Genomic DNA, 23,427 nt, shown 5'->3' with positions numbered 1-23,427 from the left:
TTCAAGATCACGATATCTCAATGAGCATATCCCCTCAGGCCTCTGGGCATGGTCAAGCAGTCAGTCCACAAAACTTACAATCAAGTACTAAAGACCTTGCGCAATTATGGCTAAATTCATGCCTATAATCACAAAACAGGTAGTGGAGGGTCCAAGGGAATTTTTAAGACCTGCCCAAGCTATCATCCCCTAATAAACGTACTGTTCAACACACAAAGCCTGGGGGTCTAGTAAGAGAGTCAAACAAGTACTCTCATCCACTAAGACTCTGAACCCTACAAGTGCTCGTTCGGAAACCTAAAGAGTCCTATGTCAAATATACTGCCCAACGCATTTTCTTCCCAGCAAAGGTAGGTAAGACCCAAGGTCCAGAGATGGATTCCCATCAATGTCTTGTAAGTGATCTCATAACCTTATCATTTGGTCATCCAAAAGGTTGGGATGGGGTATCTCTGGATCATTGAGATACCTTACAACCCACCTTATAGGACAGGGAACAAAGCCCACAGTTGCTCGGTAGACCATGCGTGGGATCACTCAATGGAATTCAGTGCAGTGAAACAAAAGTGAAGAAGTGTGGGTTTAAAATTAGAATAGAAGGCATACAGTGAAAAGACTTTAAAAGCAAAACAGGAGATTCCCAAGAAGAACACCCTGCCGAAATTACATCGGATAGACCTCCACGTAACCCCACTATTTCTAATGAAGGGTCTGGAGGTACGTACATAGACAAAACTTAGGCCTCCAGAAAAGACACTGAGGACATAATTTAAACAGGAAAAGAGATCTACCACCCAAGACAAGCCCAAAAGGTAGCCGATTTAACATCATATAAAGATACCCAGAACGTGGAGATGCTGGGCAAACCCTTAGTCGACATAGGAGATCGAAAAATAAACACTTGGATCATTAAAGTGGCAGATGACGTGGTTCTCTATAAGAAGCCCAAAATAAATAAGACAGCCACCCCAATGAGATCGCAGTCACAAGAAGTTAAGAAGGAAGTAGGCAAAAGGAGAATCAATACAGGGGAAAACTTAAAATCTCCAAAGACACAAGATCTATTGAAGCCACAAACCCAGTCTAACGCCCAAAATTTGACACTGGAATAAGCAGTAAGCAGGGAAATAAATAATACAAATAACCCAATAATTGCTCCTATGGAAAGAAACAAACATGGGGAGAATGTGCATGCAACATCTTCACCTCTACAGCCATTTGGAAAAGTGATAGATCAATGCGATTCAAAAGTACTTCAAACTCATATACAACGATATAATGCAATCAAATATTGTTGCTTGCCTCAAGATCAACTAAGTTTTCATATCCCAAATCAGGTCAAACCGAATTCCGAAGAACTGCAATGAAAAGGACATAATAGGGGAATAGCACGATGTAACCAGGCTACTCAACTGATAATATGGGCACCCGAATTCGAAACACAGGGTAGTCACAACATCTTGAATAGAAGCAACATTTTGAAACTCATGGCTGAAATATTGGAATTAAAGCATATACACTCGGCAGACCTCGTAGCAGTCCAATTTCTCCTTGGGAACAATAAAACAATTAAAAAACAAACACTAACCACATGGCAGACGCCAGAGTTAGCACACCTGATACTAAATAGCTCCGATCGATTTGCAGCCTGGGGCATATAAACATCAGCTCCCACTTCACCCCGTTACCCATTTCCTCTGAAAGAAATTCAAAAGTAGCAAGTCAAAAGGAAAGTAAATCAGTCAGCAGTACCCACACAGGTCTATTCAATTTTACAAAATGCAAAAGGTAGGAGTGGTATAGTCCAGGCCCCAGATAGACCAGTCAAAGATCCACACTGGGAAATGGCTCAAATTCAGACCAATGGAACTGGCTTTCCAGCGTACTTAGCAACGAGAGGAGTGACTGACAAAAGAAATATACGGCCGATAGCTTTGAATGTGGTGCTATTCATATGCTATGTAACATAGCTGGGACAAAGCAACAACTTGAGGAGGGCCGTCTGCTCCAGTACTGGGCAAATTGTGATATAATAGCTCTGCAAGAGACGTGGTCGCAGTAAGAACTACCAGTAGCAGGCTTCACTCATTACAAAGTATCAGCAGAAAAATTTAATCAATACGGCCATGCAATAGATGGGCTGACAGTCTACGTATCAACAGCTCAAAAAATTACAACTGAATAGTTGAAATCTCTGGACCCTAGTATGCAACTATTTAAATTCACAGACTTATACTCAGATAGAAAAGTACAGTAATATTGATCAATTATTACACATAACCGTAGCTCTGAACTAAAAAGGAGAAAAATGCTAATCTAAGTAAAACAATATCAGGTCTGCGTTCTGCTGAGCCCTCTTGGAATCTAATAGTGACAGGAGATTGCAATTCTAACCTGATATTCACACCGGACGAAGATTAAATTCTGACAGCAGATAACACGTACTGGTGAGTACAACAGCAATCTGAAGCTGGGATGACTCGCATAGACCGTATTGGACATCAATTAGCAATAGACCTTGAATATCAAGGCATGTGAGTGCTTAATGTAAGAACGGAAGAAGACAGCCCGCTGAAAAAAACATACTATGGCCTAAGGACACAAACAATACTTTATAAAGAGTATACTACCTTGAGCGATCACTTGTTTCAACACATCATATTTAATTTAAATGTGGCACGATTTCAGTCTACTAGTATACCAGAGGGCCAAATAAACTCAAAAAATGTAAAACGCCTTAAATGGACAAACAAAACTAAAACAGATTGGTTCTCAATAATAAAAGATCTCCTGAATTGGCAAATGAGCTCATGAATAGGATTCAAGCTTGGTCTCTCTTTCTAAGTAAATTAACAATATAAATGAAAGCACCCCAAGTTAAGGTGAAAAGACATGATCCAATTAAAGAGTTACCAAGCGAAGTGAAAAAATTAAAAAGGGACCTTGAAAGAATACAAAGGAAGTTGCAATAAAAAAAAATGAAGGGATGACATCGGAGACATTTCTACAGTTAAGAAAAAAATACAAAAAGAAGATATGGAAACTCAAAAAAATGAAAAAGGAGAGCTTTTGCTCCAGATTAATTTATAGTGTAAGGCAACCAATACATTATGACAAGCGATAAATCAACTGACCAGGCATCGAAACATCTTAATGTCAAACATTCAGGAGCAGGAATGGGCCAACTTTCTCACTCTGAAATTCAAACAGAAGACGCCTAGCGCCAGCTTAAACAATCTTAAGCAGATATCCTGAATAAGTCACAATTACTGGACATAGGTGATTGTCAATTACTATCAATGGGCACGATCCAATCACCAGGGCAAGAAAGGGTCCCACTAATAAATGACCCCAACTATACAACAGAAGACATAATAAATATAATAAATAAAGGAAAAAGTGACGTGCTCCTGGCCTGAATGGTATTCCGCAAGCCACTTACAAATATGACTCTGAATACTGCACTATACACTTAGAGAAGCTTAATGCTGATTTTGAGATCAACAATCAAATTCCTGACAGTTGGCAAGGATCAATTATAACCCCTATTTATAAAGGAGGAGGTTGAACTAACCCTTCAAATTACAGGTTAATTGTCCTACAGGATGTTGAAGCTAAATATTTTTCCTCACTAATCCTTGAAGATCTGGTCAACTGGTCATGGGAATGCAACTTGATTCCAAAAACCCGAACAGGTTCTAACATTCTGTCAATCTCTCTGAAAGCAGAAAAATGCAAGAACAAGATCAGGATCTGCACCTTTGTTTCATAGCCGCATTCGACAGCGTGGACCAGAAACTATTGTGGGCAAAATTAAACGCCTGGGACATATCGGAGAGAATCCTAAGGGGTTTATTGGTATTTTATACAGATACTTGGGTCAGAGTGAAACTAGTAGATGGTGCTAGAATCTCAAGGAAAGTGTACACAACCACAGTTCTGAAACAGGGGTGTGTGTTGGCCACAGACCTGTTTAACTTATTCACATCAGACCTATCTGGAAAGCTCAACAGAATTGACTCCCATTCACCGCACTTAGGTAAGCTACAACTCTCTGACCTTGCCTATGCAGACGACATCATCCTCTTAAGTCTAACTAAGGTTGTACTAACCAGGCTATGAATCGAACTTTCTGAGTTTCTGTCCACAAACATGCTGGAACTCAACATTTCCAAAACAATGCTTATCACCCACCGGCTAGCCCCACAACATAACATCTGGTTAAAAGGCAAACTATTGGAGAACGTACCCAGCTACAAGTACTTGGGCAATTAATAGATGACAAGTTATCCCTTCATGACCAGAAAAACTACATGACGCAATGAGCGGGGGCCTTAACATTTGCCTTTAGGCCGTTGGCAAAGAAACTGGGGGGACCATCACTAAGGCCGCTCCTGTCAATTATAGCCGCCAAAGCACTGTCAACGTTATCTTACGGTAGTGCTGCTATGCATGGGAATGATTCTGCGATTCTTATTAACCTAATTACAAGTATTTATAAAAAGGTTTTTCAACTCCCCACGACCGCCTCGCCAGTGCAAATGCACCTGGAATTTGGGTTAATGAATTAATCATTCAGTAGACTTTATACAATGAATAAAGTTCTGGCACCGGATAAAACAAAACACGGAGAAATATAGCCACAACGAATCATTATGGTTGGAACTGGAATAGGATAAAAAAAATCCCCGGCCAGCCAATTTTTCGACAACGCACTCAAGGCAACTTGTACAAATGATATCAGAAATAAAAACATGCCTTTTCCAACATTCAAGCTAGCAATAAATAAAGCAGCCACATTTCATTCTCTGATACTGGATAAAAGAATTATTTCCCAAAGATCTCACTCGTGGACAGTGATTATTAACTACTAAGTCCTTAAACCGGCGGCCTACCTAGATTCTACATTCTCTATCCATATAAAAAGAGAAATAATGGCATTGTGGTTTGGGAAGTTCGCTACACTGGCTGATGCACCGCTCTGGAAACACATTGAGTCAAAGAAATGCAGTCTTTGCGGCAGTCAAAAAGATGAACCTATTCATGTCATATGTCACTGTAAGAAACTGCAACCAGCGCGAGTCACGTACTGAAGGAGAGCTTTCTTGGATAGTGAAATAAGGGGAAACATCCTTTACAGCGCGGTGATTGCACCGTGCGACCTTTACGACGCAGCCATTACAACGCAAGTCATTACTACGACTTGCGCTGGATGGCGCTCTTGCTTAAGCAATAGTTTGATTTTCTATTCCAACACCTTCCCTACTGTTACGTGGGCTGGAGTTGGAATAGAAAATTAAATTAATCCACAATCCAGCGCCCTCCAACGCAAGTCATGGTAAAGACTTGCATTGTGAAAACCGCGTTGTAAAGTACCGCAATCAAAATGATCGCGTTGTACTGACGTACATCCGAAATAACTGTAGAACTGCCGTCATTAGAGGACTGATCCCATCTGACCCCCAAATGAACTTTAAACTGATAAAGTTTCTACGCGCTCATGACCAAGCAGTGAAAGCAGAAGCACTTTAAGGAGGTAACCTTAACAGGGGAGGAAAGCCACTCCCACTCGCTACTGTTTAGAGTAGGAGATGACACAGGTGGCCATCACTGATTGCCTGAATTAACAAAGTGGCCCCCCTTCAGTAGTATTGCCAGTACAATTTTGTTAGTTAATGGACTAAGAGACTTACAGATGTAATTCATAAATGTTCACTTTTATCACATGCACTTTATTGGTATTTTAGCACGCTCAGTTGGTAAAACAAGGAAGTAAGAGCAAAGTTTATACGTGTTATATACTGATTTTATATTCGTTGCTTTTTATACAGTTTATGATGATTTTATTCTGTTAAATGTTAACTTGTTTTACATTTTTGATTGAAGGATGTCCTTTTATGTAAATGTTTTATGGTTTCAACTAACTATACAATAAACTAATAATCTAAAATCGAATAATCGACTCAGCACAAAAGTGGATTGTCTCTGTAAGAAATTGTGGCTATTGGGTGAGACAGATGGAAGCCCCACTCAGGAAGCAACCACAATCCTTATCAGGGTGACCCACAAAAGTCAATAAATTAACCCATGCTTAAACCTCTGGTAGCTTGGCACACAATGTGGAACATGTTTTTTGTGACCACTTTAAGCTAGCTCTAACTCTCTGAGTTGTAATTCTAACAGAAGTGGTGCTGCAAACTACCTTTAGACTTTCATAGAGCTGGATTTGGTAGCATCAAAGGAGCAAAAAGCTCAGTCTGTATTGCTGTGTGAATTATTATTATAAATTCAAAAAACGAATACCTCTGTGAATAAAAGCATCAATTACAAAAAGTGGGACTGGTTCTGAGGAATGTGGCCCCAGCTCTCTAGATCTCCCTGCTTCAAACCAACGACTGTGGAGCGGGGACACATAAAATAAAGGACAGAGGGAGGGCTCCGGAAGATAAGACTCACCTGAACAGAAGAAAACAGATTATCCTAGAGGAGGCAAGATAGGTACTGTTCACTGGGATGCCTGTGAGGAGTGGCAGGCCAAGTCTTGACAGCCACTAAAGTTGCAGAGCATGGGTGAAGAATGTGCCCACCACCACGAGAATCAAGGCAGAACTGCCATTGTCTGTCATGCAGATGTGTTATCCCCAATCCCCTAGAGGCAAGATCAGCAACACACACACAGACTGATCACAATCAGTAGAGTGGGACAGACTGACAGTGGGGCAGGGAACATGACCTGCAATGTAGAAAGATTGTGGCAAGCAGGAGGAGAGAGGAGACATAGAGTAGAGAAAGAAAAGAAGAAAGTTGCACCCGCAGCAGAAATTAAAGAAAGAATACTTGAAGCAGAAAAAGGACTGAGGATTGCCAGATACAGCTGCGATCTTTGTTATGGACAATGTATTGTTTCCTATGTTTCCTATTTTCTATCTTTCCTATACTGTTTCCACAGCACCTGAACATTAATTTAGAGCCAGCCCTCCATGGGATACTAGAGTAGTCTGATTTCCTCGCCCCCTCAATAACCGCCAGGACCAGCCCAGAATTTGTGCATCCACCCCTGTCACCAACGGGACTGAAAATAAGAATGACTGCCCCATGGCAAAATGCGGTTGTTTAAACACCACTGTCCCTCTTCAGCTGCCTCTTGTGAGATGATGATGGTGTCATAAACAAGGGCTTAGTGCTGGGCGCACTGGGACTTCAAGTTACACTGTGGGGTCCCAAAGTTTATCCTGAAATGTTTGACAAAGAGGATTCATGACGCTAAGAGGTCAAGAAGCCACAGAACAACCCTCAACTAAATCTAGGAGCATGCCTAAAGCATCATGATTATAGCCCTAATGTCCTTGACTCATTGCTGCAGAGGGAAAGCCCTGAAGTCGACCACATCCAGGATCATCTCAATGAATGAAAGACTTTGAGAGGGAATCTGGAGAAACTTCAGCTTGGTTATGATGAACATCAATGATTCTGCTGTTGTCCTGAGGTGTTCTACAGCTGATTGTGGCAATCCCGCTATCAGTAGCCAGGTATGAAGTTATGGCGATACAGCGATTCCCGACTTCCATAGATGGGCAGCTCCCTCCACCATCATTTCTGTGGAAACACGAGGGGCATGAATTAAGTCAAAGGAAAGCGCTGCAAACTTAAAATGCTCATGGCCACATTCAGCCTCAGGAAACTCCTGTAGGACAGAAGGACGGGTATATGAAAATGTGTCCAATAGGTCCAGGGACACCATCTAGTCACCTGGATCCAAGGTAGAGAGGATCTGGTCCAACGTAGGAAGGTATTGAGAGGATGGTGATCTAAGTTAGGAAAGAGGTCCCCATCCTTCTTTGGATTGAATACAAACAGGTGTGCCTCTGAAATATGTTCTAAGGTGAAGGAAAGAAAAGGTAAAGCATAGCAATTTTGAATATCATGCATGACCCATATTTTGGACGGGATGGATTGACATTCCAGGAAGAAATGTTGCACCCTTCCTCTTGCTGGGTGGCCATGAGCTGCCCAGGGTGAACTAAAGCAGTTGTCCCATGTTGCTGGGGAGGAGGTTTTGGAAGACTGGTGCCCCTGCTGGCCTGAAGGTTATCTGCTGGATCCGTGTCCGCTACCCCAAAAGGACTGGGTCTCCCTGCTGCAGAACTATGGGAGAAGGCTGTCTTTGCCTACACAAAAACCTCCTGGAGTTGCCCCTACATTTCCAAAAGTGGTGCAGAAGTAGTTTTGCAGGAGCAAACAGCGGCAAGGAACATGCTGTAGCTCTACTATCTTTGAAGCATTCCAAGGCGGAGTCCACCTTTTCACTGAAGAGCCAGGACCCATCAAAGGATCAGAGGATATGTCCCTCACTGAAGCCTGCACATGGTAGAGAACCTAGTAGACCTCAACTAAGTATGCTGATAAAATGCCATACTAGAACCAAATGTCCTGCCAAGGCAATCTGTGGTATCCAAACTTGTCTTCATAACATATTTGGCCACGTCTTGCACATTTTGCAATATTTGGGCCAAAGAGGTCCTCAGATCTTGCATGACTTCCAAAATTCATGGATGTAACTGCCCAAAAGGTAGTCTGCACTGACAGACTGCAATGCCATAATGGCTGAAGAAAACATGCATTTGTCGCAGGCGAAAATCCTCTTAGAATCTCTATCTGGAGCAGTGGTGGAGAATGAATAGGGATTCACTTAACTGGTCGGGGTCTACAAAATAGGTTATCTGGAGTGGGATGCTTGGTGAGAACACTTGGCTGTCTGACATCTAGTGGGTCTGTTTAAAGGCGGGCAAGAGCATGGTTTCAACCGGGTAGCCATCAGAGTGTCTGTAAGAACATCATTGAAAGAAGGCAAAGGCTTGTCTGTTTCTGCCCCAGGTTGTAGGATTTCTGCCAAAACATTCTTTTTTAGTCTCAATTGAGGGCAGCTATAGCTCTTATACCTCAGCTGCCTTCTGAATCATCAATGTGAATAAGATCCATTTGATGAGTCAAGCTGTGTCTCAGGGGAGGTGTCAAGTCCACTGGTGTTTTGGAAATCAGGGTAAAGTCATCATCAGTGCAATGAGAAGAGTACAATCCATCCCCTTCAAAATCATCATCTTCAGCATCACGGAGTGCACCATTTTTCGGCACTGGATCAGAGACAGAACCAAAAAGATAATGGAGGCTCTGTTAATAGGTGCAATGTGGTAGAAGCACAGAATTGGAGTCAGGCTGCATGACAACTGGATGCACTTTTGTAATTTTGTAGCACAACATCAGTCGTGTTTGGGCTGACATTGGTTCAGGGTCTGTGAACATCTGTACCGATGTCATTATGGGCCCTGTAACGGGTCTAAAGAGGTAATGGCACTGGTGGAGGACATCCCGTTGGTAACTCAAATGGAGGCCCCTGTAGTTCCTTAGGGTCCAAAATTGCGCCAGAGAAGGAGCAGGAAGTACACTGAATATCCGCAGCATGGTCTCTTTAAAGTTCTTAAGCTGGTGTGGCATTGACAGTGGCATGAGAAACTAGGGGTATGCCTATGTCAGCTGAGAGAGCATCGCAGTGACTGGGGAGCTTGATGAGGTGAGACTTGCATCTTCACTCCTTCATACCTTCTCTTGGAAGTCAATGGTATTGGGTAAAGTCCCCCTTTATCTTTTTTTATCTTGCATTTGGACTTGGACTTACCAGAAGACTTCAAGCGGGAAGTGGAACAGTCTCCGGAACTGCCCTAAGATTGAGATTGAGAGCGGGCCTGAGAGCTGAAGAAAGACCTACGCGAAGGTTGTGACTTCTTCTTGTGCTCAGTGACATACAGGATCACTTGCCGGTGATACATCAACTTAAGATGTATTAGGGTGCACTTTTCACATGACTTAAAGTTGTGTCCCAAGTCCAATATTATGAACGACACAATTTGTTAGGATCCATGACAGATATCTGCTTCCTGCAGTTGTGGCACAGTTTGAAGTCTGTCGTATTTTTGTAGGACACGTTCCCTAGCACATTGTACGAAGTTTAGACATTGTCGGAAAACTGAAAAATTCAGGAGTGGAGCTCTAGATCCAGGTTGAAAGCAGCAGGATGAAAGAAATGGATGTCAGAGCACAGGGATGAGTATTATATAGGGCATTGCTCCCTAACTTCCGGGGTGGTATGGAACCAATCTGGCACCATCTTGTAGCGCGCTGGAGCACTGATATGAAAAAACTGCAGATGCAGTCTGGTGGCTGGGGAATATTCTAAGGTGAGGAAGCTCTGGTTAGAAGTATCCATCAGAATTTTATCACAGTCCAGCGATCTCTTTTTCTTCATTATATTGAGACATTGAAAGCTTTTAAAGGAAAGCACTATATGAGGTTTTTAGTCGAACTTTTATCACCAAATGTATCCGCCCTACGCTGTTGGTGGGAACACATCTACAAATAGATTAGGACAAACCCTTAGAGAAAAAATACAAATGTCTGACAAAAGCACAATTAAAGTTTGGCTATTTTAATTGTATTCATCTGTGACATTAGCTACTGGTCAAACTACAAAAGGCAAAGCTGAGCCCAAATTCTAAATGCTGGTGATAAATTGTCCTGGACTGTGATTTAGTACACATTCCATGAGAATGCCCACTCCTGGAAGAAGAATGGAGGGAAATAGAAGCAGAGGTGATACTAACACACCCTTAGAAGCAGAAATAGTTGTATAATATGCCTATATGGATCTACTGATGCTACCCTTCCATATCAGGAGGTGGCCGTTCAAGGAATTAGTGGTGGCAAAATTAGGACTCTGAGGCATTGGAAAATACCTACTCTGGGAGGATGGTCATGGGGCGCAAGATGACAGCTTTGTAGTATGCCGTTTGCAACTCTAGCCATTTTGTTTTGGAAGAATGGAGAAGAGGGGGGAAAAACCTGGGTTGCGCTTTAGGACAAGATGTTGGAAATCATATACACCATAAGAGAAACTGCCCAGTGGTACCTAAACAACAGACTGGCAGCGGCTGACCATAGTGTGACAGGAGAGGCTGTACAGCAGCTAATGCGATTGGCGGGTGGCTCTGTTGGTCGGAGACTGAGAGGACGCCATGGCTGGAAAATGCCTCCAAAATGACCCCGGCCCAGGAGCAGACAGCAGAGGCGACGCGGACCCGCCCGGTCAGACAAAAGCCAAGCTACCAAGGAGAAACCGACTAGCATTCCAAAAAAGTCAGGGCGGCAAACAGAAACAGGATGGAGGAACCTTAGAAGACCTAATCATCAACAGCGCGTCCACCACCATCACAGCCTATCAAAAATTGGTGCTTTCTAAAGGTATCAAGAGCATATGAAAAGAGAAATTTGAACACTGCCAGAGAAATTTGATTTTTGTCTGAAAAATCAAAGGTAGCTCCTTGGACTGCTTTCCAAAACCTTCCAAAAGAAAAAAACGCCTCAATTAATATGAGTGTCCAGCACAGAAACTTCCAGCCCTGAGGAAGACCTTCTTTTAATACTCCTGGTCCCCACACGAAGGTCAAAACGCGTCGGCACACCCTTCACAACCCCTCCATTTCACAAGGCCAAGAGTATCTCCATTTGTAAACAACAAAATAGATTACCAACTGCTCAGTTTAGCCAACAAACTGTGGTATAAACAAATATAAATTGGACTTAGGCGTTCTCTGACCTTTCTCACTAGTTTGGACCATGTATTGATTTAATATCGAGGAAAAAGTAGAGTGTATTTTCCTGATATATGAGTATAGTGAAGTAGGACCCTTCGGTTTCACTACACTGTCCTTAAAAGTGTTGTGGCCTTTATGAATTTATTTTTTCATGCACTGTAAATAGAATATTTAGGTACCATAATTATGCATAAACATTTAAATTTGCATTAGAAAAACGAATGTATCTCAATAGTGTTACAAAACAGAAAAACAAAAAAAAGTGATTTTGAAGAAAATTCATATTGATGTCTAAATAGAATATTGAGTATTATTTGACTTATTGATGTTTTGTTTCTTAACCCACAAATGTGAGTAGGCATAAGATATACAGTTCATACATTGCACAGAAACTTAGGTAAAAAACTTCCACCTATGTTTTAAATAGAAACATTGAATTAATGGTCATAGAGGCAATATTCAATTGCACTATCCAAAATGGAACAAACGTATGAAGGAATGGGACCAATCTTCGGTCCTCGCCCCTGTGCATACGCTGACCCTAATAGGAAGGCAGCTGCCAGGCAGAAGTCCAAGAAAGTTGCCGCACCCACGGTAGAGAAGTTCGATGTAGAAATAGGCATTGATGATTGGAAGGTGGAGCCGCAAGAAGTGAAGGATGTGCAATCTAAAGTTGAAATGCCGATGGAGAGACAACCATAGATACTTGAAATTTTTACAGGGAGGACTCCTGGACCAGCCCAAAAGAACCCTAGCCGGTTCAGTATGCCTGTATCTGTACCCAAAGAGCGTGTTAAGAGGTTCGGCAGTACTTTCTCGAACACTGCAAGGTACTAATATACTGCCATCACTACCTCCACAAAGGAAAGGTAACATTGTGGAAGGGGGAGCTTCAAAGGATGGGTGAAGAGGCAAGACCATTGGGTTTAGAGACTCCTGGGGTTTTAGCGGCATCGGCTCAGGTCTCCGTAACCCTTGGAAAACCTCTTACGGGTGCAAATAGAAGCCAGGAACAAGTTGCCCAGCCACATGAAGGAGGGTCTCCAGAGGGGGTAGAAAAGCTCTTCTCACTTACTGGAGTAAATGAGGGCTTGACAGAGGAAGATTTTGCCCCCAAAACCATTAACAGTAGCTTGGCTAAACCATCTATGCAAAAGTATAATGTCTTGTTGAAAAAGTATAGTACGAAATTGAGGGCAAGTGGAAAGGGGCTTGGAAAAGACTCGAACATCACTCAGCAGCTAAAATGGTATTATTCTGCTACACTTTAAATATATGAGGAGGATAACACAGAGAAAATAGATAACCCACAAGGGGAGATGGTAGCAGGCGCCTGGGTGGCAGACACTCCCACCATTGAATTGATCTACTCACTAATAAAGCATTTGCAAGGAGATGCCAGAATTGAGAACAAGAGAGCTCTCTTGGCCACGAAGAAACTATAGGGACCATTGCGAAAAGTTAATAAAATCTGCTTGTGAATGACGGAGCAGATCTCAGCTGTGGAAGAACAGACTGAGTTATTAGCCACCCGGGTCGGGACATTAAAGAAACAGGGACAAACAAGAGTCTCAATTGGCAGATATGATGTGGAAACTGGAGGACTCTGAAAATTGCCAACTGAGAAACAATTTAAGGTTCTTTGTCCTGGCTGAAAATGTGGAGGGGAACAATGTAAGGTCATTTATGGGGGAGTTGTTAAAACCAGCTTTTCCAGATCTAGCCCATTGGGGTTGGGAAGTTGGAGTGCAATGGGGTCACCGCTTTGCTTTAATGCTAGGCAAAATCAGCAATCCCAACAACCTGAGAAACCTAGAGTGATCTTGGTCTTTTTGGCAACTTTCTATTGTGCCAAGCAATTTTTGATAAAGCAAGAAGAGAGGCGAAGCGTTCATTTGATGGCCATACGTTCTTTGGCCGGCCGAACTTCTGCCATGTGGCAGTTGAGAGAAGATAGAACTAATGGCAACTGTATCTACCCTTTCAGAGACTAGGCTGCAAAGTGTTTTTGATTAACCCGGCCCACCTCAAAGGTCATATTCACGGGAAATGCACGGACATTCACCTCAGAGATAAAAACTCAGGAATTCTTAGAAGAGATCTCTGGTGGGGTGGGGTCGGGGTGATTGTAATGGTTATTTCTTCCATCAGTTTGTAGAATTGGATGAAGAAGGGATGGAGGAATTTTGATGGGATAAATGATGAAAGTAGGGTGGGAGTTGGTATTCCTCCTTCCCTAATGTGGGTCCTCTTTCTGCTCTATTCTCGCAGGGGGTTCTTATGCTTTATTAGGTGATGATATATGCTTACGTGCAACATGTATAGGGTTTCATCTTTTTATTGTTTTTGGGGTTAATGGAGGGACACGGTTGTTGGGCTGGGTTGGGGGTTGGGAGGTGGCATCACTAGGGTCATTGTTGACATGCTTGTTCATTGTAGGGGGTAGGTTAGGAGGGTATTGGATGTGTGGGGGTAGGGGAAGGAGAGGAGGAGGGGGTTTCTAAGCAGATAGAATAGTTCTGGCATGCAGTAAGGTAGCTGGTAGGTTGGGCTTTACTCCGACTATAGATGAGTAGTTTACGAATTGCTACAGTCAACATATGTGGCTCAAACAATCCTGTGAAGAAGCAAAGGGGGAATCTAGATTTACAGTATCTAAATGCAGACAAAGTGCGTATGCAGGAGACACATATTGAAGGGGACAGATGGAACATACTGGAGTATACAGGCTTTAGGATCATCTGTAGCACCTCACAAAGAACATTTACACAGGGTTGGCGATTCTAGCACGGAAAGGCAGGTGTAATTTTTCTAGAGTCAGGGCGTATAAGTATGACCGATGGGTCATTACAGAATGCTGTTATGCAAGTGGATCTTTTACACTGCTCGGTGTATTGGTCTGTGGTTGATGACATTATAGTGCTTGATTGGCTCAATAATGAATTGGCTGAGTGGCTGCTTCCTCTGGTATATTTGCGGAGACTTTAATATAAATAACTAAGGTTGCGGGTTTAGAGGCAGGCCTCATATTTTAGCTGGGTTGCAAAATTTGGATATTTAGATCTCTGATTAACCTGGGAATGACCCATGCTATCGGATGTATGGGTTGGGATAGCTACAGTTGATCCAGGATATACTTTCTTTTCGGCTCCGCATTGGGTGCACGCTTGGCTGGACTATTTTTTTTATTTCCAACGAGTTAGTACAAGCTTGTCGGATATATAAATACCCAAGGTTGGACTTTTGAGAGGGTCTTATTGTTGGATGAGGACTATGTTAGTCATATAAAAAAATTGATTCCAATCTTTATGGCGAAAAACATAGGGAGTGCCTCTATGGGTATAATTGGGATGCGTTTAAGGTTGGGGTTCGGGGGAGGCCTCAAGTGTAGGCTGGTCCCATCAGAAAAGAGAAACGCTGCACTTGAAAAAACTCTATCAAACCTTATCAGTGGCAGCGTAAGGTTGGTAGAAGCAGTATATCAAGGGGGCTAGAAATTGAGGAGGCCCAGTTGAATGTGGCAAGCCCTAAAGTTGCAATAGTAGACATATCGGTAAATAAAGCTGTGGATAAATACATAGCCTGGAAAAATAAGGCATACCAGTGTAAAGAAAGAGCGGTGCACTTATTCAGACAGCTCAAGGTAAGATTAGGGAAATCCGTGACCCCTGTTCTAGAATCATTTCTGCCCCATACGGTATACGGACAGCCTTTTTAAGGTTTTATCAGGGCTACATGCTGAGGAGGTGGTGGAAGCTGGAGATACAAGAGATATCTAGACCAAGACACTTGTGATGTGTTAAGCGAAGAGGATCATGAATGTTTAGAGCAACGTATCTCGATAGAGGAAGTTAGTTCTGCCATTTTTAACCTAACTTCTGTAAAAGCAATGGGTACTGATTTCATTTTGAGAGAGTTTTATAAGAACTTAGCTACGAGTTTTAAAGCGCATATGCTAGATGTATTTTTGTAAATTTAAAGAGGGGCCATGCCACCAGATTCATGGGCCTCCGAGAGGACAATTGTTTTTCCCAAAAATGCTAAATCTCTATTGGAATTTGGGTATTATCAACTAATTATTTTAATCAATTGCGATACTAAAATGTATGCAAAGATTTTAGCCACACGATTGTCTGGTGGGAAAAAGAAGATAGTCTCCCCGATACAACACAGATTTATACCAGGAACGGGTATAACGGATCGTTACCGCTGGGTCATTACACTATTTGATGCGGCTAAGATATCAGGAGACCCAATGGCTTTAATTCTTCTGGATGCTGAGAAAGCATTCAATCGGGACTCCTGGCCATATCTGTGGGTGGTTATGTACAAAAAGGGACTGCGGCCCGGATTTATAAAATCTGGAAAACACTATCTTGTAACCCAACTACTAAAATATCATTGGGAGAGTCTGAGATGGTGGTGTTTAAACGGGGCACAAGACAAGCTCGTCCATACTTACCCCTATTATTTGCCCTTTATATAGATCCCTTAATGAGGAGAATTAAGTGCAATGCAGCAATTTTACCAATGTGAACGAAGGACTGGGAAACTAATATTTTTGCATATGCCGATAACCTTGCAATATTCACCCCGGACTCTGGTGGGGCAGAAATGGAAATTAAGTTGGATGCAGACTAAATTGGTCGGTGTTCTGGGTATAAAATTAACCAGGATAAAACTCAATTTGTTATCACTGGTAATGTACAAATTGAAAATAGGCAGGTGGTGTTGAGTGTGGTATATTTAGGGGTTAATGTTATGGCAGACACTGATAAAATTGTGGAAATTAACTTGGATCCTCTGATTAGTAAAACTAAGACAGAGTTTAGGAGATTGGATAATCTTAGGCTCACCCTGATTGGGAGAAGTAACTCAGTAAAAATTATGTTTTTACATAAAGTTTTATATTTCTTCAGAGCCATACCCCTTGAGGTGGAGAATTATTGGTTCAAAGTTTTAGATGGGATGATTTGTATATTTTTATGGGACTATGCCAGACCTAGAAGGGCACTGAAGTTTATGATTCTCCCGAGATAACGGGGGGATGGCCAGTCCAAAATCTTATACTACTGGGCATCTGCGCCACAATAGATGGATTTTTTATAGCAAGGAAAACAGGCCAGTTTTAGATAATTATCCTCCCACAATCTATGAATTATTGATAGGGAAGGAGGCCAGGGGATGCCTTTTGCATCAAACTTGCTTTGAATATTTCAAGAGAGTGAGGCTTCAAAACGCTTTGTGTGCATATCGAATATGGGTAGCTAATTGGAAGAAAGTGGGTATTGGTTGTCTTAGTTTTTATACACCCTTGCAACACAAAACCTTTTTCCGGATATTTTCCAGGATTTCCATGTTAGATGCTAAAGAGAGCGGTAGCCATTCATTCTTGGGGATTTTGTGAATGAGAAATGTATAACCACGTTTGATGTCAATAAAAATTATTTTGTTCTGGGGCATCATGAACGTTTCAAATACCTGCAGCTGAGGGACATTTTAGGGAAAAAAGAAGGAGGGCTAAGTGGGTTCATGAGGGTTTATTTATTAGATGCGATAATTGAAAAAAAGCTGGCAATTGGTGTTTTAGATAGGATGTTGCATCGCTGGATGGTAGACAGCTTGGATAAACACATTAGACGCACATTAGTGGAGCATTAGTGTAGCATCGCTCACTCAATTTTAATGTCAACCAAGCTGCAATCCCAGCATTTTAAAACATAGTTCAATCTGTAAAATATTCTGGGGAAAATTGTCAAATGGGAGGGGTATTCGGCACGAACTGTCCTCTGTGCCAGTTCCATGGGGCGGATTTAATTTATCTGTGTGCAAAATGCCTATGCCCGTGTAGCCTAAACAAATATATTAGGGGATTTCTCATGGTTAAACTAGGCCTGCATATTGTGGTCACTCCCCAAATGATTTTACTAGGGGGTTCAAAAGGAAGAGATCCCCCACTATGCTCAGCCCTTTATATTCATCACTATGGCATTAGTAAGGCTGTGTTTAGCAACTGTATGGCTAGACCCTGTCCCTCCATCGTGTAACCAGTGTTTGGCTCTGCTTATATCTGTTTATCTTATAGAAATGGTGGTATATGCTCTGAAAGGCAGATTGGCCAAAAAAAAGGTTTACAAGCCTTGGCCCCAATGAGGAAATGGATGGTGGCACAATCTGAGGGGGAAACTTCAAGGACCAAGGCCAAGGGAAATGGTGGGGTGCGTTTAAGGATATAATATGAGGGGAGATGCAATAGCCTGACAACAGGAAGGTATGCCAAATGCACTTTAATGCGGGGGAATACCTCAATTATCAGTATGATGGGGGGGTGCATTAGGTTATGTACAATAGCACTTAATGAGTATGTAATGAACTCTTAATTGTTGTAGAATACTAAGTATTTTTTTATGCCGGCCATGAATTTATTTCTGCTTGAATGGGGGAGGTGTGAGATGGGGGTTCTTAAAATTTTTAATAAAAATATTTAAAATAAAAAAGGAAAATGACTACTCTACTGATTCATGAGCACTGGTTGGACAACATGTACAATATGGCCTCCTAAAACCAACCTATTATCACATTTAGCGACCCACTGATTTAATTTGAAGGGGTATAGGGCATATTTGTTAAAAAACTAATAAATGATAAAAAGCAGATTATGACCATTTTGTCTAGTACCTCTCATACACTTTGAAAGGTCCAGATTAATAGGATTATTGCAATATCAATCCTAATGCACAAGCAAAAGCCACCAATACAGTACACAGAGATAGATAGCTTTGAGACAGTTACTGCTAGGGTCATATGAGTGTCAGTATGATGATAAGGAAATAGGCAGCAACTAAAATCTCTGCAATGGTTATTTTCAGTGGCGACTAGCATTAATATATTATGCTGGGGCGTGATGGCGCACAACTCACCATAATACGAGCAGGAGCACGACCGTTGCAGCAATTCTCTGCTGGTATCCCGGTTGTCCAAAAGCAGGAAAGGGAAGGACTTCCCTTCCTGCTCAGTGGAACACGATCCAAACAATCCCAGAACTACTCTCATCAGCATGACAGTAGCTCCATGTTGGTTGGAGAAGGATAACCAAGTGCTCATTTTTAGGCTGGGGCCCAGTGGCAGCAATATCCAGTGTGTTTCACAGCCATTGGATTGCAGGGTCTGCAGTGCTTGTGTCAGACTGGCCATCGCAAGAACAGTGCAGTCATCCTGCATTTGCAAGATTCAGCCCCACCCTCACGCTGTACACGGCACAAGTTGATGCAGTGGCAAATAAATAAATTGGCATTGATATGCCATTTTATTGGAGCGCAGAAGGCAGGGCGACGCTTCTCCGTTCTCGAGGAGTAGCCGTCCTGGTTATATTATATGAGTCTATAAAGAAGGGTTTTTAAAGGTCAGGAATTGTAGGCGCTCAGCTGTGTGACGCAAATTGTTGCTCTGCAAAAACAGTCAGATGGTGCTGCTAGGAGAGGGAATGAGCTTTATAACCCTTCAATGTTGTGTGGCAAGGGGTCCTCACACTTCCTATTTACAAATGCGACAAAACACGTGTTGGCTGGTTATGTTTTGGCCTAATGAAAACTGAATTAAAGACAAAGCAACATCGCATTTATATGTTTATGGATCATTGTTTTGAATATGCAGAACCTTTGTAGTGATTATACATACTGTTTATTTACCCTGATGTGTGCCTTTGCTTAGATGTACATGTATTTGTATTATACATTTTAATAGCATTGGTTCAACTAGGGAAATATTTTAAATGTTAAATATAAAATGCCTGTGGCCATTGTCGTTGAATTAGGAAAAGGGAGTAGAGTACTTACTGGGCTGAGGGACTTAACCCAGCTCCCAACCAGACTTCAGATTCATCAATCAATCAATCAATCAATCAGGGGAATTGTAAGCGCACTACTCACCCGTGAGGGTCTCAAGGCGCTGGGGGGGGTGGATGGGGGAGGGTTAAGCAGCTCCGTTCAGTTGAAGAGCCAGGTCTTGAGTGTCTTCCTAAAGATGATCAGGAAGGGGGCACGTCTGATGTCGATCAGGAGCTCGTTCCAGGTCTTGGCGTGATGTAGGAGAAGGCTCTTACACCTGTTCTTGCTCTGCCGATGTGTGAGGTATCGCCAACGGTGAGGTCAGCGGATTGTAGGTTTCTCTTGGGTCGGTGGAAGAAGATTCTTTCATTGAGGCATTGGTGTTCGGTGTTGTGGAGGCATTTTTAGGCGTGGGTGAGTATCTTGAAAGTAACTCTCTTCTCAACGGGGAGCCAGTGGAGGTTCTGCTGGTGTTGGGTGATGTGTTCGTGTAGAGGGATGCCGCGTACGATTCTGGCTGTTGCGTTTTGTATGGTCTGGAGCTTGCTTAGCAGAGGCTTGTTGATCCCGGCGTAGATGGCATTTCCATAGTCGAGTCCTCTGTCTAGCTTCAAGCAGCTGCTGCTCATCCAGGATGCAACGTCCTTTATTCCTTCCTGGAAGTTGAGTGTAGTGGTGATGGGGTGCTTGGTGAGGGAGGGGATGAACTGGGGATCATCGGCGTAGGATACTATGCTGTCTGACGATGGTGGTGAGGGGTGCCATATAGATGTTGAAGAGCGTGGGGCTGAGCGACGATCCTTGGGTACTCATCCACAATAACAATGGTATATCAAAGAATCCATTGAGAGTTATGCTTTCGTGAGGTGGATGTGTGATTCACAAAACAGGTATGCCACTAGTACAAATGTAAGAAATGAAAAAAAAAGAGGTTTCGATCAAATGAGTTTAGCAACCTTCAAAACAATAAAAATGTCCAAAGCTAGGTAAGATCTAAAAAGAGCCTCCTGCACCCAACTATTCACAGTCTTGTGTGGGTAAGATGTCTCCCAAAATGATAAAGAAGATGTAGCATAAAAGTAGTTACCAGGGAAGATATTTGACATCACTTGTGACCCAAGAGGGTTATGATTATGAACGGAATGTGTGTCACCATTGTGTGTCACCATTTTGAGAGAATGACTAGAAGACACAGTTAAAGAATGAAGTGGGAGAAGTGGATTTTAGATAGATTAAGACAAGTGAGGAGGCTGTTAGACTGTCTATCTTTTTAGCAAACAAAAGATCTCAGTGGTTAATATAATATATACATTTTCAGAAATGTAGAGGTTTTTCACATTTTGTCTCATCTTCACAGGGACATACGCTGGTGTATATCTGTGTTCTTACAAGCAAGTTGTGCTCAAAGAATACCTTATATGGAGAATTATTCTACTTTGGTAGAAAACTGTTTAATTACTATTCAAATGTTTGTGTCCAGAGTTCTGCACACCATGTATCATTAAGACCCTGTTATATACATATATTGTTAGGCTAACCAAATATCTCATTGCATAATAATGAAAACCGGACAGTACTTAAGACCTTTAATACCCATTACATAGGTAGTGCTTTATTACCTATCTCTCACAGCTCTGTCATAATAGGTTAACTTTATCCAGATAAATGGTTCAACGGTTCTCACTTTTGTTGATAAGGACAGATGAAAAGTGGAGTGAATCCCACAGGAAGCAAAGTATTACATTTCAGCTGATAGGAGAGTTCTGCAATGCACAACACTAGCTCACTGAGATGCCCTGTTATCTAATTCAATGACAATTCTGCTGTGCATATATCAGAATGTAATAGGTCATGGTAGAATAGGCAATTGTGTATGTATTTCCAATGGGTTTTCTCAATGTAAATATTTATTTACCAATCTGTGCATGGCCCAGGCCTGATGAAGCATCCGTGTACTAGATAAGGTTAAAAGAAGTACAATTAGCCATTGCCTCAATGAAACTTTGGGCAATTGACACCAATACCCATTCTGTATTTAAGAATTCACTTGTGGAGATATGCACTTGCACAATTAGTCACAATCGAAGATGATTGGGGATTAGGCATGCACCTTGTGTTGTGTTAGGTTGGGAAGAAGTGGGGTTTCACTTTCATTCATCTCATGTGACAGAATCAGCATTGGTAACAGCACTAAATTACATCAGATTGATGTTAGATTTTAATGGTTTCTCGGTATTGGTCCTCCGTGACTTTTCCACAGCATTCAATGTAGTATGCCAGATCTTACTTTCCACCCGACTTAAGGAGTGCTGTTTGGGAGATTTAACATTCGCTTGCTGTTTTCTATCCTGGCCAAACAGTTTCTCTTACCCATTTTGGTCCATATTCTGTAATTTTTTCTGGGTTCCCTAAGGGCTCTTCTCTCATCCTCCAACTTTTTAACATGCACAGGACCCCTCTTGCTCAGCTAGTTAAAGCATGTTTTTGACATTAAATTATATAGACGACAAACCTTTTTATAATAATTGAGGAGTCTGCTTCACTAACTTATCTTAGATTTACACACTGCATGGGGGCCTTAGCAGATAGGATGGGTGACATGCCTTGGAAGCTCTATCACGCCACAACTGAGATCTTTATCCTGGAAAATCATCCCTTCTGTGAGAAGAAGCTTGGGTGACAAACTCGAAGGAGGCCTTTACAACAAGTAAGAACTATCATTGTTGCATTTGACCAAGCATTATTTTTCCAACCACTGGTGGCAAATTGTCTTCTTCTTGCTTCCTCTGTCTTCAAACTTTGTAGAAGACTTTTCTTTTGCTTTCCTTTGCCAGGACAATGGCCACTCCAGCAATTAACATTTCCTGAGTGGACTAGCATCCTGCTGTTTTGTGGGGCTTTCAAAACACACCTTTCAGTGACTTAAACTATTTGAAGATGTATTGACATGCTTGTTCTTAGGGAGCTCCATGGGAACACATCTAAAATATATGGGTTTATTTATTTGCCATTAAGGCCTGCCTCATTCAGGCCCACTCTTTCTCCATATCTGTTTTCCCAGGGCTGGCACCCTTCTCCTTTGAATCTTCAATCTACATATGATTTACTGTTCAGTATTCCTCACACTTGAAAGATTAGGACCGCTGATATATATTTGTTTCTTATCCAGAAACCAAGATTAAGAATGCACAGCCCTTCCACCTCTGGACCATTTCAAATCAGCTAGGTTTTCACAAAGCAGCTTTTTGCACCACCTGAGTCTATTGCCATTCCTTGGTCTTGCTGTAAATCTGCGTGAGCACCAGGAAACATACCTTTCAACTGAGCTCTTCATGTGAAGCATGGCCTCAATCAACAGGCTAACATACCAACATCAACGTCTTCAATGGCTTGTAGAATCTCAAGGGGTGTAGTGCTCTCCTCCAATTGGGTAGATGTCTGGCGCACAGCAGAGATGCCTGGACTGACAAATTGACTTCTTGAATTTTGTTACTGTGAATTTACTACAGAGTTTGCCAAAGAGAATACTTAAGAGTTGTTTATAGTTGTAGAAATGATTTATGCTCACTTACACTGACAATTAATAAACTTTGGAGGGACAAATGTGTACGAGGTGCACTGGACATTTGCTTGTGTAGTCGTATTTGACAAATATGAGTTACAGGATATATATAACAATTAATTGAACACATTCTACAATATAATACGATACATTCAGTTACATGGTGAGTGTGCAGTTAGCCATCGTATTTAAAGATTAGGTTGTTTAACATATGTGCTGAATAGGTGGTGCAGTGATACTTTGTGGCAGTAGCTCCTGCAGGTTTGACCTCCTGTTTCAGAGGCACATGTAAACATTAGGAGTTGCTGCTGGATAAAGATTTACTTTGAAACACATTGTTAACAATTGATTTACAAATGTACATTCGTGTACTGGGTTTGAACTTTCAAACATT

This window comes from Lissotriton helveticus, chromosome 2_2 (assembly GCF_964261635.1).
Source record: "Lissotriton helveticus chromosome 2_2, aLisHel1.1, whole genome shotgun sequence".
NCBI lineage: Eukaryota > Metazoa > Chordata > Amphibia > Caudata > Salamandridae > Lissotriton > Lissotriton helveticus.
This window is presented reverse-complemented; position numbering follows the sequence as displayed.